Raw genomic sequence first — 16,718 nt, 5'->3', positions numbered from 1 at the left:
AACAAGCCTAGAAGGGATGAAACTGACTTGCATGCAAGTAAAATGCACCCCCCCCAGAAGAGAGCCCAGAACTCTCTAAAAGAAGACAACAAAATCTAAACCCTGAAATGTAAAATTTACAATGTCCAGCACCCAATAAAAATTACCTGACAGGCACAGAAGCAGGAAAAAAATAAATGATCAAAGAAACAGGTCCAGAAATGATAAAGATGATGGAATTAGCAGAGAAGGAGGTTTAAAAAGTTATTTTAACTATTTTCAAGTATTTAAAGGAAAACCTGAATATACTGAGAAGAGAAATCAAAGATGTAAGGAGAACCAGTGGAACTTCTAGAGATGAAAAGGACAATATCTGAAATTAAAAATCCACTGGGTAGGATTAGCAATTTAAATGCAGCAAATTAAATACTAAAGAATAAAGTTAGTGATCCAGGAGATGTAGCTATAGAAACAATCCAAAATCAATTTCAGAAAGAAAAATGAACAGATCCCATTGAATTATAGGATACTATCTAGTGGTCTAATATAGGCATCATGATGAGGAGAAAATTATTGGAAGAGAATAGATTCAAATATTTTCCAAATTTAATGAAAACTATAAATTGCAGACTCAAGAAGCTCAATGAACCCCAAGCAGGATACACACAAAGAAAACCATACCAAGGCACATCATAATCAAATTATTGAAAATAAATACCAAAGGAAAAAAATCTTAAAAGCAGAATGGAAAAAAGACATATTAAATTCAGAGGAATAAAGATAAAAATGACAAAAATCTTCGTGTCAAAAACTATGCAATCCAGAATAAAAAACCCAAACAAACAAGCAAAAAACTATGCAATCCAGAAGAAAATGAAATGACATTTTCAAAGGGCTGAAAGGAAAACAAACAGTTAATATAGAATTTTAAAGCCAGGAAAAATATCTTCCAAAAATGAAGACAAAATTAAGACTTTTTCAGACATAGAAAAGTTGAGAGAATTTGTCACTGAAAGGCCTGCACTGCAAAAGATACAAAATGAATGTACCAATGAATAAATAACACTGGAAATAATGAATAGGTAGATAAATATAAAAAAAATAACACCACTATTTACAATAGCCAAGACATGGAAGCAACCCAAATGCCCATCAACAGACAATTGGCTTAAGAAGATGTGGTATACTTATACAAATGGACTATTACTCAGCCACAAAAAAATGAAATATTGCCACTTACAGCAACATGGATAGACCTAGAGAATACTCAGAGAGACAAATACCATATGATACAACTTATATGTGGAATCTAAAAAATAATACAAATGAATCTACATTCAAAACAGAAATAGACTCACAGACATAGAAAACAAACTTATGGTTACCAAAGGGGAGGAACAAATTAGGAGTATGGGATTAACAGATACAAACTACTATACATAGAATAGATAAGCAACAAGGATTTACTGTAAAGCACAGGGAATTATACCCAGAAACTTGTAGTAATCTATAATGGAATATAATCTGAAAAAAAGGAATCACTATGCTGTACACCTGAAACTAACACAATATTGTAAATCAACTATACTTCAATAAAAAAAAAATATTTCTCATTTTAAATTTCTTTAAAAGATAATTGCCTGTTTAAAATAAAAACAGTAATACATTATCAGGAAGTTTATAACATATGTTGAAGTAAATCTATGATAAAAGTAGCACAAAAAATGGGAGGGAGAAAATAGAAGTATGTTGTCGTAAGGTTCAGGAAGTGCTAATGTATCATTTGAAGTTATGCTGTGATGTCTTAAAGATATATAATGTACACCATAGAGTAACCTTTAAAAATAAAGCATAGCTAATATATCAATAATAGAGAGGTAATTCCCTGGCAGTCCAGTGGTTAGGACTCCATGCTTTCACTGCTGAGGGCCCAGCTTCAATCCCTGGTTGGGGAACTAAGATCTCACAAGCTGCACAGTGCAGCCAAAAAAAAATTTAAAAAATTAAAATAAAAAAGGGAGAAAAAATGGAACCCTTAAAAATACTCAAATAATCCAAAAGAAGGGAGGAAAAGAAGAACAAAGAACAGATGGGGCAAATAGAAAACACAAAGCAAGATGGTAGACTTATGCACACATATAAATAATACATCAAATGTAAGTGAACTAAAAGTTACAATTAAAAGGCAGAGACTTTCAGACTAGAATAAAAAAGTGCAAACCCCAACTATATATTATGTACCAGAAACCTATTTTAAGTATGGAGACACAAATGGGCTGAAAGTCGAAGGCAGGAAAAAGTTACAGCATGTAAACAACAATCATAAGAAAGCTGCAGTGGCTATATTGACATCAGCCAAATAGACTTCTGAACAAGGAATGTTAACAGGGATAAAGAGGAACGTCATATAATGATATTGGGGTCAAGTCACCAAGATGCCATAACAATCCTAAATAACAGAGCTTCAAAACTGATCTTCATGAAACAAAACCTGACAGAACTTCACAAAGAAAGCCACATATTTACAACCATAGTCGGAAACTCCAGCACTCTTTCAATAATCAATAGAAGTAGACAGAAAATCAGTAAATATATGGAAAACATGAACAACACTTTTAACGAATCTGACCTAAGTGACATTTATAGACTGCTCCAACAAACAACAGAAGTATATACATGCACTTCAAAGACATATGCAATATTCACCAAGATAAACCATATGCTGAACTCCAAAAAGAGGCTTTCAGGACATTTAAAAGATTTAAAATCATACAGACTATGTTTTTTCAGCATTCTTTCTAGAATCAAAGTAGAAATCAATAGCAGAACAATGTGTGGAAAATTCCCAGATAATTGGAAATTAAGGAAAATACTTCTAAATAATCTATGGTCAAAACCAAAATCATATGAGAAATTAGACAATATTTTGAACTAAACTAAAATAAAAACACAATATATAAAACAGGGATTTATAACTTTAAATGCTATAAAAAGATTTTTTTTAAAGGCTCAAATCAATGAACCAAGTATTCCATTAAGAATCTAGATAAAGAAGAGAATATTAACCCAAAATAAGTAGAAGAAAATAATAAAGAGCAGACATCAATGAAATAGAAAATTGATAAACAATAGAGAAAAATGAATTAAACCAAAATTTTTGAAAAATCAACAAAATTAATAACCTATAGCTAGATTGATTAAGAAATAAAGAGAAGAGACACAAATTACCAATATTAGGAATGCAATAGGGGACATCACTGGATCCTACATTATTAAAGATTCTATAGACAGTAAAAGAATAGCAAAGTATTTTGAACAATGCTTTGTCAATAAATTTTAAAATTTAATTGAAATAGACAATTTCCTTTTTTAAAAATTTTCATACAAGTTTTAAAGGTTACTTTCCATTTACAGTTGTTACAAAATATTGCCTATATTTCCCATGTTGTACAATACATCCTTGAGCTTATCTTACAACCAATAATTTTTACCTCCCACTACCTCACCCCTATATTGCCCCTCCCCACTACTGGTAACCACTAGTTTGTTCTCTCTATCTGTTAGTCTGCTTCTTTTTTTGTTATCTTCAGTAGTTTGTTGTATATTTTAGATTCCACATGATACCATACAGTGATTATCTATCTCTGTCTGACTCATTTCACTGAGCATAATGCCCTCTAAGTCCATTCATGTCTCTGCAAATGACCCAATTTCGTTCCTTTTTTATGGCTGAGTAATATCCCATTGTGTATATATACCACTGCTTCTTCATCCATTCACCTCACCTGTTGATGGACACTTAGACTGCTTTCATATCTTGGTAATTGTAAATTATGTTATTATGAACATTGGGGTACACGTATCTTTTCAAACTAATGCTTTTGTCTTTTTTTCAGATATATATCCAGAAGTGGAATTGCTGGGTCATATGGTAGAATCATGCTTCCTGACTTCAGACTATATTACAAAGCCACAGTAATCAAAACAGTATGGTACTGGCACAAAAACAGACATATAGATCAATGGAACAAGACAGAAAGCCCAGAAATAAACCCATGCACTTATGGTCAATTAATCTATGACAAAGGAGGCAAGAATACACAATGGAGAAGAGACAGTCTCTTCAATAAGTGGTGCTGAGAAAACTTGACAGCTACATGTTAAAGAATGAAATTAGAACATTCTCTAACACCATATACAAAAATAAACTCAAAATGGATTAAAGACCTAAATGTAAGACTGTATACTATAAAATGCCTAGAGGAAAACAAAGATGGAACACTCTTTGACATAAATCATAGTGATATATTTTTGGATCCGTCTCCTAAAGTAATGGAAACAAAAGCAAGAGTAAACAAATGGGACCTAATGAAACTTAAAACCTTTTTCACAGCAAAGGAAATCATCAACAAAATGAAAAGACAACCTACTGGATGGGAGAAAGTATTTGCAAATGATATGATCGATAAAGGATTAATATCCAACATATATATAAACAGCTCATACAACTCAACATCAAAAGAACAAACAAACCAATTAAAAAATGAGCAGAAGAACTGAATAGACAGTTTTCCAAAGAGAAAATACAGATGGCCAATAGGCACATGAAAAGATACTCAATATCGCTAATCATCAGGGAAATGCAAATCAAAACCAAAACATGATATCACCTCACACTTGTCAGAATGGTTATCATCAAAAAGAACATGAATAACAAATGTTGACGAGGATGTGGAAAAACGGGAACCTTTACACACTGTTGGTGGGAATGTAAGTTGGTGCAGCCACTGTGGAATACAGTATGGAGGTTTGAAAAATTTCTTGAAAGACACAAATAAGCAAAGCTGAAACCAAAAAGTAGAAAATATGAATAGTCCTATATATATTAAAGAAATTAAATTCATATTTTTAAAAAAACCTTATTATAAAGAAAACTTTATGCCCAGATGACTTCACTCATGAACACTATCAATCATTTAAGGAAGAAATTAACCAATACTAAAAAACTAGCTCAGAAAATAGAGGAGTGAGCTCTTCCCATCTTATTTTGTAGGGTCAGAATCACTTTGACATCAAAACTTGACAACGATATTGTAAGAGAAGAAAACTACTGGAATACAGACTCAAAAATTCTTAACATAATTTTAGTAAGTAAAACTTTACAATATATATAAGGAGTACTACATCATGATCAAGTAAGAGTTATCCCAGGAATGCCAAGATAGTTTAAAATTTGAAAATCAATCAGTGTAATACACCTTATTAACAGAATAAAGGAGAAAACCATAATATCAACACAGCATATTCATTTGACATTTTCAATGTACTTTCATGATTAAAAAAAAAAAAAACCTCAGCAAAGTAGGAATAGAAGGGGAATTTCTTCACATTGATAAAGGACATCTACAAAAACCCTACACCATATTTAAGAGTGTAAACCTGAATATTTTTCCTCTAGTTCAGGAATAAGACAAGGATGTCTACTTTCTTCACTCTTATTTGACATCATTTGAGAAGTCCTAGACAGTGGAAGTCAAGAAAATGAAATAAAAGGCATACAGATTGGAAAAGAAGAAGTAAAACTTTATTTTCAGATGACATGATCATCTATAGAGAAAATTAAAAGGAATTTTTTAAAAAGCTACTATAAGTAATAAGTTAGTCTAGCAAGACAGCAGGATACAAGGTCTGTATATGAAATCAATTCTATTTCTATATGCTAAAATGAATAATTAAACATTAAAATTTAAAAATAATAATTAGAAATTAAAATTTAAAAATAATAGCATACAAACATGAGATACCTAGGGATAAACACATTAAAATAGGTATAAGAGCTGAATATCTAAAACTATAAAATATTGCTGAAAAAAATTGAGGAAGGCCTTAAAAAATCTCTGAGAGATATAACATACTCATGGATTGAAAGTCTTAATGTTTTTAATGTATGAATTCTCCCCAAACTGACCTGCCCAGTCAATGCAATTCCAACTAAAATCCTATGAGGATTTTCTGTAGAAATTAATAAGATTTTCTAGCATTTATATAGAAGTGCAAAATACTTAGACTAGCAAAATAAGTTGTAAAAAGAACAAAAGTGGAGGACTTATACTACCAGATTTCCAGACTTACTACAAATCTATAGTAATCAAGGTAGTATGGTATTGACATAAGGACAGACATGTAGATCAATGGAACAGAAGAGTTCAAAAATAGAGGCACACATGTATGATCAACTGATTTTCAACAAGGAGCCAAGGAATTAAATGGGAAAAGAATAGTCTTTTCAGCATATGATGTTGGACCAAATGGGTACAGATGAATGAGTCTCAACCCTTACTTTATATCATACACAACATTAATTCAAAGCCCACCTAGACCTACACATAGAAGCTAAAACTATAAAACTTCTAGAAGAAAACAGTAAAAAATCTTTGTGATCCTGACATCGGCAAAAAATTTACTAATTGGGACACAAAAGCATAATCCATAAAGGAAAATAGGAAAAAAAAATGATTAATTTGATTGTACCAAATTTAAAATATTTTACTCTTTGAAAGACAATTAGGAAAATGAAAAAAAGCAAGCCAAAGTGTGAGAAAATATTTGCCATACATGTATCTGACAAAGGACTTATAACCAGAATATATAAAGAACACTTTAAGAAAATAAACAACTCAAAAAAAGTTCGGCAAAAGATTTGAACAGATACTTCACCAAAGGCCAAAAATCACATGAAAAGATGCTTAATATCATGAAGCCATCAAAAAATTTCAAATGAAAACCAGAAAAAGATACCAATACATATCCACCCAGATGACTAAAATTTAAAGATAGATAATATCAAGTGTGATGAGGACGGGGAGCTACTGGAAAGTTCATGTATTGTTGATGGGAATATAAAATAGTGTAACTATTTTGGGCAGAAGTTGAGCAGCTTCTATAAGGCTAAACAGCAATTTTCACTGAGGCAGCAATTCCACTCTTGGGTTTAAAATGTTCATAGACACATTATTCATAAAGCCAAAAAACTGGGAACAATCCTAATATCCCTTATCAGGTGAATGGATACATAAATTGTAGGATATACTTCCAATGGAATACTACTCAGTCACGAAAAGGAATACACTACCAATACGTGAAAGAAGAAGGATAAGTATCAGAAAGATGTTAAGCCAAAGACTTGAGATGCAAAAGAACACATAGTATGTGATTCAATTTACATGAAATCCTAGCAAAGGCAGATCTTGTCCAGTGATAGAAAGCAGATCACTGTTTACTTAGGGACAGGATTGGGGGCTAAACATGGACTGGGAGGGGCGCAAGGGAATATTTTAAGGTTACGTAAAGGTTTTACATCTTGACTGTCGTGTTTTTTATCTTGATTATGGTGGTAGTTATACAAGTATTTACCTTTGTCAAAACTCATCAAATTGTACACTTAAAGTGTGTATGTTTTATTGGGTGTAAGGTTTGTATGTAATGAATGACATTTATTGTAACAATAAAGTTGGTTTTAAAAATATGTTCTATAATATCTGCTTCACTGTTTTGTCATTTTTGTGTTCACTTATCAAATGTTTAGTCGCCAGACTCTGTCTCAGGGCTTTGGGGAAACAGCAGTAAATGAGACAGATGAGGAATTTGACCTCATGGACATTTCATCGTAATTGTGGAGACAGAAAAAGAACAAGTGAATAGAAGAAAATAAATGTCACACAAATGTCATTTATGTACAAATAAATGTCATTTGTACGTGAATGTTCATAGCAGCATTATTCATAATCATCAAAAAGTAGAAAGAACCCAATTATCCATCAGCTGATGAATGGATAAACAAATGTGGTATATCCATACAATGGAATTTATTCAGCTATAAAAGGAATACAATTCTGATACAGGCTACAACATAGAGGAAACTGGAAAACGTTATGCTGAGTGAAAGAAGCCAGATACAGAAGACCACATATTATAGTATTCCATTTATATAAAATGTCCAGAATTGACAAATCCATAGATACAGAAAGTAGATTAGTGGTTTCCAGGGGTTTGTAGGAATATACTAGAAACCACTGATCTGTAAACTTTAAAAGGGCGAATTTTATGGCATGTAAATTATGCTTAATAAAAAAATTTACTTTTAAACAACAACAACAAAAATGAATGGAAGAATGATGGTATGTCATTGTAAGAATTAGGATGCAGTAAGAGAGATGACCAGGGAAGAAGCTACTGGTTAGGGTGTGCAAGGGATGCTTCTTGAGAGGAGCATTTAGAAGGGGCCAATTATATGAAGTCCTAGAAACATGAAAGTGTTTTCTCTAAACCTTAGAACTGATGAGAATCCATGTGAGCAGGGCATAGGGAGCAGAGGCAAGGATGATTCACAATGAAGTACCTGAGGAGCAAGGAGAGATCAAGTACATCAGAGCAATGGGCTTGGATAAGACTTCTTTTCATTTGCTTTAATAAAAAAGTGAGTTGGTAAATAAGGTGTGGAAATTCTATGGTTCTAAATTTGATCAGCTTTAAGTAGAAAGCTACCATAGAACTTTTAGACAAATCTAGCTACAAGGTGACCCCAGTAGATGACACAGGTTCAGGGCAAAATCTACACCTGAGAACTCGTTCCCCTTTCCTACAAGTAGTGCCATATGTTCTTGGTGTAATTACAGGTGAACACAGGGCTGTACAAACTCTGAATAACCAGCGGAAAGGATTAAAGTGGAAAGTACAGAAGTGGAAAGAAATTGCCCATGGGTGTTAAAGTGTTTTTATTCAAGGCTAAATTCTCAAATCTGTGTCTAATATCACAGAGCAAATGGCTTTTTCTGGGACTAACTGCCCAGTTACCCACTTACCCATAATTTGCCACTGATTAGAACCAGGCAATTATCATTGTAATTTGTCTTTATTGGCCTCATTTTCCACTTGAAAAAGCTAAGCCATCATTTTTTCCAGGCCTATGATTCCCAACTCTTTTGAATTCACATCCTATTTATTATTTATTTCATTTCATAATCTCTCCCCATCCCAAGTGGTCAATTTTATGTGTGTTTCAGATGAATTAAAATTAAACTAGATTTTGAAAATTACTTAAATTTGTCAACATGTCTTAGTAAAGGGGTGACATTAGGGGGTGTGTCATGATCTAGACCAGAAGTTCTTCTTACAAGTTCAGGACTCCACAGTTGAAACTTAAAATTAGGTCAAACTGCCTGATTTTGCACAAGAGAAAATCTTGGCCCAGAAAAGTGGAGTGACTTACCCAGAGTGTCCTGGTGAATTTAGGACAACAAAGGACAAAAACAGAGAATCCCTTAAGGGTTGTTCAATTTCTTTAAATGGTTTATAAAAAGTATAAGCATCACATCTCCATGACAGGAAAAGCTGAACTTTTTTTTAAGTGACATTTTGGGAATATTTGTTATGCAGAATACATACACAGAATTATTATATGGGATGGATAAAATACACGGAATTAGTTATGTGGGATAGATGAAGATCATAGCAAGATAAGAGTAATAATGAAGATCGCCTGTTCCATTGATGAGGAAATTTAGGGAGAGATTAAGAAGGCAGGCTCCAAGAGAGAAGTCACACACAAAGATGTACTTACCACATGATTCCATTTTTATGAAGTTCAAAATCAGGCAAAACTAATCTATGGTGATAGATCTCGAGAGAAATTTTCCTTGGGGTGGAGGGGCGTGGGGACTAGGAGGTGTGTGATCACAGCTTCTGGGGTGCTGGTGATGTTCTATCTCTTGATTGTATCAATCAATGATTGCAGTACTGGTTACACAGGTGTGCTTCCGTGGTGAAAATCCATCAAGCTGTCCAATAATGATGGACACACTTTTCTCTATGCATGTTGTATTAGTTATCCACTACCACATAACAAATTATCCCAAAACATAGGACTTGAAACTACAACATTTATGATCTCACAGTTTCTGTGCGTCAGAAATCTGGGCATGGCTTAACTGGGTCCTCTGCTTCAGGGTCTCTGAAGCAAGATGTCAGCTGGGGCTGCAGCCTCATCTCAAGGCTCAGCTGGGGTGGCTCTGCTTTCAACTCTCATGTGGTTGTGGGTGGATTCACTTCCTCATGGGCTGTTGGATAGAGGGTCTCAGTTGCTTGCTGGCTATAGGCCAGAGGTCACCCCCAATTCCTTGCCATGTGGGCCTCTCCAACATGGCAGTTCGCTTTACCAAAGCATGCAAGCCAAGAAGGAAATAGAAAGGGTACTGCCAAGGTGGAAGACATAGTCATTTGTAACCTAATCATGGAGTGACATCTCATCACCTGTCATATTCTACTCATAGAAGCAAGTCACTAGGTCCAGTCCAAACTCACAGGCAGGAGATTACACACGGGTGTGAATACTGGGAGGGAGGAGTCATTTTAGGAGGCTACTCACCACATGCATTACATGTTAATAAAAGCTTAACAAGAAATAATGAATGCAAGCTCAGGCATCAGGTTGACCTGAGTTTAAATCCTGCCTCTCCCATCAGCTGAGAGAGATTGCACAAGTCATTAAACTGCCCTAAGTCTCAGTGTCTCCATCTATTAAATGGGGACAATAATATTATATACCTCCTAGAATTGTTGTAACTATTGATTTAGGGAAAGCAGGAAGTGCCCACAAAGCCCTGGTGCAGGGCCTTCCACCAAGGAAGTACTCAGTATTAAGTGTTATTATTGTTTAAAGATATTCCCAAAGTAAATTTAACTGCAAGGAGAAGGGAACAGGACTATATGCCAGGTGTTTTGAGGAAACAGAGACTCTGAGATGTTAGGCAACATGTCTAATGTCACACAGCCAAGCCAGTATTTGAACCTGAGCCCACTGACTCCAAAGTCATTTCTATTTCCTGCACCTTCTGCTTCCCCATAGTAGCCTCTGACTGGCTTTGCCCTCGTCTTTCTGTCACCTCTAGGTCTTTTGTTCACACTGCTGTCAGACCAACTCTCCTAACACCTTTCTTTCTTCATCTGATACTCTCCAGCTGAAGATGTCCCAAATGACTTCTATATCAGGTGACCATCTCTTCCCAGCCTACAAAGGACCCTGAGTTTGGTTCTAATATTGAGACACTTACATTCCTGTAGTTCCCTAGTACACATTCCCTGCTCCAAACATCATGAGTTCATTCTTAGCCAAAAATGTCATGGGGCTTCCCTGGTGGCGCAGTGGTTGAGAGTCTGCCTGCCAATGCAGGGGACACGGGTTCGAGCCCTGGTCTGGGAAGATCCCACATGCCGCGGAGCAACTAGGCCCGTGAGCCACAATTACTGAGCCTGCGCGTCTGGAGCCTGTGCCCCGCAACGGGAGGGGCCGCGATGGTGAGAGGCCCGCGCACCGCGATGAAGAGTGGCCCCCGCTTGCCACAACTAGAGAAAGCCCTCACACAGAAACGAAGACCCAACGCAGCCAAAAATAAATAAATAAACAAAGTAAACAATGCCTTAAAAAAAAAAAAAAAATTCTAAAAAAAAAAAAAAAATGTCATGGCCCATCTTATCCCCACCTCCATACATTTGCACTGCTTTCTTCTTTTTTAGGATGTTAGTCTCTTAAAATTTCTCTCATTAGTTCCATCCACCCATCCATCCATCCATCCATCCATCCATCCATCCATCCACCCATCCACCCACCCATCCATCCATCCACCCATCCATCCATCAATCCATCCATCCATCCATCCATCCACCACCCATCCACCCACCCATCCACCCACCCACCCATCCATCCATCCATTCCATATATAGAGTCCATTTCTGGGTGCCTTGCACTGTGCCCAGCATTGGAATCACTACAAGAAAGAATCAGGCATGGCTCCTGCTCTTTAGCGTCCAGTCACATCTCAACTGGAATATACTGTATTAAGTTCTACAGGAGAGAACTACAAAGCCCTGCTGACATACTTCTTGTGGCTCAATACCAGGCTACAATTTCTGGTCTCCATGATGCCTTCCTGATTATTCCATTACACTGATGCTTCTCTAAATTTCCTCGGCCCCACGAGTCCTATCATCCATCTAATGGCTTAATGTAGAGAACTGCCTTCAACATGGTTATAAGAGAAGGGGATTTTTTAAGCTTTATTGGGGACTTATTCTGAGATAAAAACTGTATACAAATCATCTTATAGAATGAACCCCCAAATTCCACAAAGTAATTCTTATTATGTGATTGTGCAGGTAAGGAAACCAAAGACTTTGAGAGGTCAAGTTCAACGTCTCATGGCTAATACAGGGTAGAGCCCGGACTCAGACCCAGGTCTATCTGCCTGCAAAGTCCTTGTTTAATTATAACCTCCTACTATACTCCTTCTTTCTTCCTCTTGTGGTACATGTAGAGTATTGGTCCTGCAACTCAATAAGTGATGAGAAGAGCTTCTAACCTTTAATTTCTCAACACAGTCACACAGGCCTTTCACATCCACTATTTCAAATACTTACTGAGTGACAGAATGACCCACAGAATGCCCAAACAGGGCATCTCATCAATAGCATAAAAAAGCCTGATGGAGCTCTTATCAAGCTCATCACTGTGGCCTTCCTTTGGTGTTGGACTTCTCAAAATAGTTGGACACACTGTTGGGGTCGGTGCCTCCGTCGTGACTGTTTCACTCTAGCAAGCATCTGCAAGGCATCCTTTGGAAAGAGGTGGGGCTGCCAGGCCTTTTACAACAAAACCTTCTTTTTCTTGGGGATTCTTAAACGTGGCAGTGAGCAGATGTGCTCACAGAGTCTCTGAATGCAAGCACAGATGGAACATTCTACATAGAAATTGCAAGTAAACTTCACAACTGGGGAACATAAAGGTCTTTTATTTGCAGAAGTTGGAGGTTGTAATTTGAATGTGTGAAATTGTCAATAGTCTGGTAAATATGTCGGCCCACCAACAGCCTTAAAAGGGAATTGAAACCGTTTTAAAAATCAGTGAGGTAGGCAATGTGTGGGTGTGTGTGTTTTCCACGGAGCCAATAGAGAGATTTATGCTAGATGCAAAATATTCTTTAAATCGCTGAGTACAAGAATGGGTCATTAGGAAGGCGGTGGACTCGTTCTAACCCTCGGGGCCCTGCTGGGAGTCTTCAAATCTGTTCAAAGTCCTGTGGTGTCTCCATATTGCCTGCAGAAAGAAACTCATTTTCTTTGGTCTGGCATTTTCCACTCTAGCTCCAACCATATATCCCACCCTTTTCCCTTTGGCATTTCATTTTCCAGAAAGATTCCAGTTACTCCTGCTTCCCTGGACATGGGCGCCATTTTCTCACCTTTTCTGCCTAGAAGATCATCTAGGCAGATGCTCACACTTTTCTGCTTAGAAGATCATCCTTCTCACCCCCATGTGTTCAAATCATACCCTTCTTTCAAAACTAGGTCATCCTTGGCTCCTGCCTTGCCCTCATTGCCCCTCACTCCAACCCAACCCAACCCAATCTCATTGGCAAGTCATGATGTCTCTATCTCCAAAACAGCTGTGGCCTAGGAACTGGGCTCTCTCCAATGGGTTCTCACCATTGTCTAGCACACCATCATCTCTTGCCTGATGAACTACAACGGCTTCATCTTGGATCTTCTTGCTTTGGACTTGGCCCATACAACTACCAGAAATTCTGTGTTCAAAATGTAAATCAATTAATGCCATTCCTGTGCTTCATACTCTTCAGTGGATTCCTGTGGCACTTAGCATCAAACCCAAATTCTTTCCCATGGCCTCCAAGGCCCCAGAAATCTAGGTCGGGCCACTATTTTTACTTCATCTCATTCTGCTCTCTCACTCTGGTCACTTTGCTCCAGACACTGAGGTCTTCTACTGTGTAACTTGAGAACAGGTCCATATCTTATTCTCCTTCAAGTCCCCAGTAGTGTCTTGTACAGTACCTTATAACGAGTAGGTATAAATTAATCTTTATTAATTGAATGGTAATTTTCTGACTTAAAATCGAAGTTTTAGACTTCAATTCAGTTTTGGTGTATCACCAAAATCTATCATTTTTTATGAGCCCATCCTGTTGCATTTTTGGGAGACCCCATTTCTTTTTTAATATCCTAGTTATTTTTCTCAGGTTCCTGAAACTGTCAGGTAGCTGCCATTTGGAAAAATAAATACATAAATCCGGCAAACCCACAGGTGGCATTGCTCTGGGAAAAATGAGGAGACTTAATTAGCAATGAGACTCCACACATTTTGACTGGGCCAAAAATATCAGGCTGCCAATTTCTTATTAATTCTTGTTAACTGCATTGCATTCAAGGCCTTCATGGACAGCCTGTGCTTGATGAAATGGCTTCCAAATCTAAAAACAATTTGCTCATCTTTAGAACTGCACCCCTGGAGATCATCTGACAAACCAGAAATTCATACATATCAGGATAATACCAAAACAAAATTTTAGAGTAGTTGTTGAAAATATAGGCTCTGGAGATAGACTAACTGATCTTAAATCCTGGATCCGGCAAGTACTGGCTGTGTGATCTTAGGCACACAGATACCCAGCCTCTCTGTGTCTCAGTTTTGTTTCCTGTAAAATGGAGCCAATGATCTCCAGGAGTGCAATTTTGAATTTCAATATAATTTTGAAAATTATAAAGTTGTAGGAATTGTACATGAAACTCCTGTACACCTTTACCCAGATCCACCTATTATTTCTACTTTGCCTCACTGGCTTTATTATTCTTTCTGTATTTTATACAAACATATGCATATTATGTTTTTCTGCACCATTGAGTTACTCGGAGATATTGTGTCCATATAACCCTAAGTACTAAAGTCCACATTTCCTAAGAATATTCTCCTATATAATCAGTATAAAATCACAGTAATCAAAATCAGAAAATTTAGCATTGGTACAACACTGTTATCTAATTCAGAGTACATATTCAAATCTCATCACTTGTCTCAGTAATGTCCGATATAGCTATTTTTGCTGCAGTTCAGGCTACAGCCTAAGAACATGCACTGCACTTAGTTACCTTTAATCCAGAACCTTTAGTTTCCTTTAACGTGAAACAGCCCCTTAGCCTTTCTTTGTGTTTCCTGACCTTGATATTTTTGATGAACACAGGCCAGTTTTTCAGAGCATGTTCTTAATGTTTCCTCATGATGAGATTCAAGTTTTTGCATTTTTGGCAGGAAGACCAGAGTGATGCTGTGTCCTTCTCAGTGCTTCACACCAGGAGACAAAAGCTATCCTTTTTTGCCCCCATATTGATGATGTTGGCTTTGATCACTTGATTAAGGTTGTATCGGTCAGTTTTCTCCTGATATGTAAAATGATACCATGTCTCCATTTCTAATTCATGGCTAATTTGAGAGAAGATACTCTGGGACTCTGCACCCACGTTGTATCTCATCAAACTTTCACCCACTACTTTAGCATCCATTGGTAGCTAACTACTTTGTATGTAGGGTTTGCTTTCCAACTCAATGGTGGGAACCATTGCCCAGTTGGAGGCTCTGTCATGGGTATCTGAGGACAGGCAGTGTCCCAGTGGGATCAATAGCACAGTCTTTGGAGTTAAGTTGGCTGGAGTTCAAGTCTGGCACTAGCATAGCTAATGATCTTGGGGGAAACACCTCAGTCTCTTTGAGACTTAGTTTCCTCACCTGTAAAGGAGGATAATTATAGTATCCTCCACTAGGGGATTGTAGCAAGAGGTACATATGAATGACATAATGTAGACAGAGTGCCTGGACCATAGAGGTGTCAGCGATAGCTGTGTGATTATCATTAAAGGGGGAAGCGACCCAAAACATCAGGCTGGCTAGACTTTAACCAAAATGTTCATGCTAGTTTTTGTCTGACATGGCACTGGGGGAACACAGAAATGGGGCTGCCATGGGAGTGAATAAGTCATGCCAAAGCAGTGTACAGTGTTTCATTAGATAGGTGCAGAGGATGGCAGCTGTGAGAGGGAGGAAGTGATTTATTTCAGTAGGAGGATCAGGGAGGACTTCACAGAGAAGGTGGCAGAATATGAACTTGTGGGGCCACTTAGGGTCAACATCTCTTCATTAAATACCCCACTGTGTACTCTACTTTCCGCTCCACACTTTAGGGTTCAGCTCAGTATAAACGAGATGAGCAGATCCTGGAGAACAAATTATTTGGAATAGAATAGGGGCCCCTGCCCACAACATTGAGTGAGATATAATAGAATGAATCAGGGACATGAAGGTCAAATTATGCTAATTTCATGCCTAAACCTCCAACAGGGGGTAAATGCCTGAAAAAGCCAATCTTTTTTTTTTTAATTAAAAAAAAATTTATTTATTTTGTTTATTTATTTTTGGCTGCATTGGGTCTTCGCTGCTGCACTCGGGCTTTCTCTAGTTGCAGCGAGCGGGGGCTACTCTTCATTGCAGTGCGTGGGCTTCTCATTGCGGTGGCTTCTCTTGTTGTGGAGCACGGGCTGCAGGCACGTGGGCTCAGTAGTTGTGGCACACGGGCTCAGTAGTTGTGGCTCGCGGGCTCTAGAGCGCAGGCTCAGCAGTTGCAGCCCATGGGCCTAGTTGCTCTGCAGCATGTGGGATCTTCCTGGACCAGGGCTTGAACCCGTGTGCCCTGCATTGGCAGGTGGATTCTTAATGATTGCGCCACCAGGGAAACCCAAAAAAGACAATCTGAACCTGTCCTTCAAAGAATTAATTTTGATTGTGAAGGTGTCTTTGTAGACACCTGGTTTGGAGCTAAATGTGGCAACATCTAGGTCTGTCT

This window comes from Balaenoptera ricei, chromosome 1 (genome assembly GCF_028023285.1).
Source record: "Balaenoptera ricei isolate mBalRic1 chromosome 1, mBalRic1.hap2, whole genome shotgun sequence".
NCBI classification, from domain to species: domain Eukaryota; kingdom Metazoa; phylum Chordata; class Mammalia; order Artiodactyla; family Balaenopteridae; genus Balaenoptera; species Balaenoptera ricei.
Note: the sequence above shows the minus strand (reverse complement) of the source record.